The sequence below is a fragment of the Gavialis gangeticus genome, unplaced genomic scaffold, assembly GCF_001723915.1.
Source record: "Gavialis gangeticus isolate Ggan-Ray unplaced genomic scaffold, GavGan_comp1, whole genome shotgun sequence".
NCBI classification, from domain to species: domain Eukaryota; kingdom Metazoa; phylum Chordata; order Crocodylia; family Gavialidae; genus Gavialis; species Gavialis gangeticus.
In genome coordinates, this window is record NW_017729022.1 from 21,748,514 (window position 1) to 21,753,004 (window position 4,491).

Here is a 4,491-nt window from a genome sequence, read left to right on the forward strand (position 1 = left end):
GATGTTTAAATCATAAAATCATAGAGAAATAGGGCTGAAAAGGATCTCCCAAGGATCATTCCTATCCAAAACATCCCATGCAAACTATAATCTAAACTCTACATAAGTTGTGCTGTAATGCTCATCTCAGAATTTACTCCTGTCAACCGTGTAGTTACGTGCCAAACTAAGCATCCAAATACAGGATGATAATTTTGGTGGGGTTCCCATATCTGAACATTAAGTTTGGTGACACAGCAGTAACTGAGATGGGCTTGAAATAAAAAACTTGATCTGAATTTTTGGGGTTTGCATTCTCTTCTTTTATCTTAGCTGCTTCTGTGACAAGTTAGTAGTCTGCGTTAGACTCTGTTCCCCCACACCTATCCCAAGGTGAAATCCTAGCCTTGCCAAACTCAGTAGCAAAACTCATAGGCCAGGGTTTCTTTGCCAGTGCCTGGAGTATAAACATACCAAGCAATAAATGCCTCACTCAGTGAGATGGAAAAGAACCCTATAGACAAATGACAGCGTTTTCCTGAATTAAACCCACTTTCAAGTAATTCCAATTTTATTTTTATAAATGTTCATTTTATCTGTGACAAGTACGAAACAAGTTCTCCCAACTTAATACTGCTCCTAGACTCACCATTTTTGCTATAATAAGCAAATGTTTTCTTGTTTCAGTGAAAGCATTGCTCCTTGAGATGCCATGTCCAACGGTAAGATGACCGAGTCATTCCAAGGCATAATTAATTATTTCTGTCTTCAATCTAAAGAAAATTAGTGCAGGGTTTTGTCATTTCAGGAGCTGATGTGTTTCAATTATGGGTTACACAGAGTATATCTTAGTGATACTCCAGAAAGAGCAGTCAGTTATAGGCTCTATTTTTATTAGTGCCACAAGAAAGCAAGAACTGCAACAGCTCATCAGGATGTGTAAATGAAACACAATAATGACGTTCTCAAGCAAACAGAAACCAAAAAGCCATGTGGCTTTTTTTCTCCTTTTTGCATTTATATTCATGAGGTATTGTAGGAGATGCCGTCTATTTAAACAGATCTTTGCTTTACCATACATAATTAAAAATCCCCCAATGCTCTATTACTCTATGCTGTACATTCAGGTGGAAAATAAGAACACAATATAAAAGTACTGTACCATAATTCTACTTCTGCAGTACCCTACTCAATTTGCATTAGTAATACAATAGTGTTGAACTGCAACATATGTTCTTTCAATCAGCTTTATCATAATGCTTAAAATATACTCTTTCCAAAGATTTAAGCATGCTTTTCAAACATTAATTTAGAGCACAACTACTGAGTAGGCAAGCATTGCTATCTAAACGAACAGATGGGCCTTTACACTCTTGCTTACATCAGTGTAAATCAGGAATAAGTATAATGAACTAGCCCCAGTTTGATGCAGGGTAAGTGAAAGCAGAATCAAGATTACTGAGTTTATTTCTACATTAGAAATGAACCAAACCCATTTCTTACAAAATTAGTATGATTGTGTGTGCAAGATACGTATGTTAAAATATGTGTGTTGAGTTTACACAATACACTACTAACAATAGGACAGTATTCTGCATCTGACAGGGCTTTAATTATTATCCAGTTCATTTAAGGGGGAAATGAGGAAGCTTATTTTTGACAGGTAAAATTACAGAATGCTACATTGAGAAACAACCTAATCTTGCTGCTTTTGTCATTGATGGGAGTTTTGCACAGATGTCTGGAGGAGGAAAGCTGGGCCCAAAGGCAGGTTTAAAAAATGGAGATTTGTTTTTAAGGTAACACCTTTTAGATTTGGAAGTTTACCTTCAAAAAATGGCCATCTAGTGGATGTTTGTTTGTCTGAAGGCTGGGGGAGTTGTGTTCTTTTTCTGTTTTTGTTTTTTAAGATATAACATTTGTGCACTAATCTTCCGTGCCGGAGGCTATTTTCTCTGTACCTCTATACTGGTACACAGTATCACAGAAGGCAGGGTAACACAAAAGCCACAGCTCTGTGGGGGCTTTTGCTCTATGATGGCAGTTTTTGCAAGGGGCTTGCATGCAGTATAAATCAGTGCAGAATTTAGTCCAGAGACTTTGAGTTCCCTCAAATATCTTAAAAGATGTAACCCACGTAATAACATGCAATCCTTTCACAATCCAGCCAGCTCATCCTTGTTGCCCTGGATTCTGAGTGTAACTCAGAAACCAAAATTTTCTCTGTAGCTCCCAGGGAGCTCTGACTCCCGGCTTGGCACACTCCCTGGCCTGCCAGGGAACAAGAAATATGCAAGAAGACATACATCTCCCCATGCCCATATATGGAGGTGGCTGCCACACCAGCTGCAGAGCTGAGCTGGCTGAATGAAGCAGCAGTCACATCCACACGTGGGAGAGAGCTCTCCTGGGGCCTGCTACAGATTCTGCATCTTCACAGGCAAGTGCCCTTTAAGAGAAGCATGCATGTATCTGCTTCTGCTTCAGCAAGCTCTATCTTGCCTGTACCAGACAACTTTGCCCATCCCTGCTGCTAGCAATGGTGTCAGTAATAGTGTGGTCCAAGCATATTTCCCCATGTCATGAAGATCAGATGCATCACTTATACAAGGTACAACAATTTCTAGTGTGGTTTTAGCCTCAATGGCCAGCTCCTTCTGCAATACATAGCTAGACCCCACCCCAGTCCTACTTCTGCCTAATGGGAGCAGAAGGCAGGGGATGGTCCTGCTGAGCTGCCTGCCAGCTCAGGTGTAACTGGCACATGAGCATCTCCCTTGTCTTTTCACAGAGAAAAGAGCCTGGAGGTCCTGTTTCTGTCATGGTTGGCTCAGTCTTGAGCTTTTTTCTGGGATCCTGACTATAACAGGGGCTTACAGCAGGCTCCAGACATCCCAGCAGTGATCAGATAGGCGGGGGGGAGAAGCTAACACACAAAGATTGCTCAAGCTGTCAGACCTGAAGATAAGAAGAGCTAGAAGCTGTGGTTTATTAAACTGCTAAGCGATGACACTGACCGCTGTGACTTGCAAAGAGGGAGAAGACATGAAAAGGAAGGGGTGGGCTCCAGCAGCAGAGAAATGTTTGAACGGGAATCAGATTGGCCTGCCTGGAGGAAATGAGCTAACTTTGTCTTGATCCCAGACGTGGTTGAGTTTTAAAGGGGGCTGGGGAACACAATTAAAATGCTGCTTTTTTGGAAGCAGCCCTGTGTTGGGAGATGAAAGGCAGATGATTTGTTTTGGATGGATTGTTTGTGGGGGGTGGGAGGTTACTGGCTTATTGATTTTTGTTTCCCTTGGATCTCTGGTCAAAGAAGGCGTCTTATTAAAGTTGTTTTCTCTGGCTAAGGTAGGGATTTCCAAAAGGAGGGGGAGGGGGGAAGAATCTGTGGGACCTCAGCTTTCAGAAATAGGCTCACACTGTGAAGTGTGAGTCTGCAAGTGTGAAGGTTGTGTGCTAAGATGGGCCATCTGGATGTGGCTACAAGCAACCAGGAGACAAAATGCAAGCATCAAATGTGTGCGGATGGAAATTGGGCCTAGGTGGGAACACTGAAACATCTGCTCTTCTGGACTCCTGTCTCTTTTGGGAGGGATAGCATTTGTAGGTCCAGCTCAGAGTGAAATCTGCTTCAGAAACGTCTTTGCCTCCAGGGGTTTGAAAGGGATGCTTTCAGTTGGGCTGGACTGGGAAGGAAGTCTGGGTAGAGGAAACACCTGGATAGTGGAAGAAGAGGAGACAGGAGAAAAATATTGAAAATAACTAATGGCACTGAAAAGGTGGGATGGGAACCCCTATTGGGGGAAAAAAAATTCAAAGTCCGGTTGCCTTGGGGTGACAGTGACTACCATCTCCTGGTAGCCTCCCTTATGCAGCTATAAAGCAAAATTAGAAGTCTCTAGCAAAACAATCAGGAACCCCTATTAGGCCTTCCTTATTTCACAGGAACATGAGTCATGAAACCAAAAGGGGGCAAATTTAATCCCTGAGGCAGGGGAATACTTCTTTTTTGGAAGTTCTCGGGTGACTTTTTCATGGCAGCAATGGAGCCAAGAGAGCAAGGTCTGTACAGATATGGAGGGTTATCCACCTGATCAGGATAAACACGTCACCATTGTTCAGAGGGTGGAAAACCCTGCCGGTTTATAACTGCAACTCGGATTTCCAGGGCCAGGATTAAACCTTCCCTGAGTGCAGAGGATCCTATAACTTCCTCCTGCAAAGTTTTACGATTTCCTCCCTAGCACTTGGTGACGGCCTGGGCCTGACCGGATCGCTGCTCGGGTGGCTTTTCTTACGAGGTGGGGCTCAGCTCCTCAGGTAGCCGGCCAGGGCCAGGAGCTTGCTCAGCAGGGCACGGGGCGGCGCCAGCCCTGGGGACAGCGGTGATGGCAGCGGCCTGAACTTCCCCGAGGTGTCCTGTCTGCGGGCTCCCCCCTCCCCCGCACCCGCACGTCCTGGCCCCCTGGCCCGGGACCTCCCCCTCTGGCACCAAGCGGCCCCGCCGCG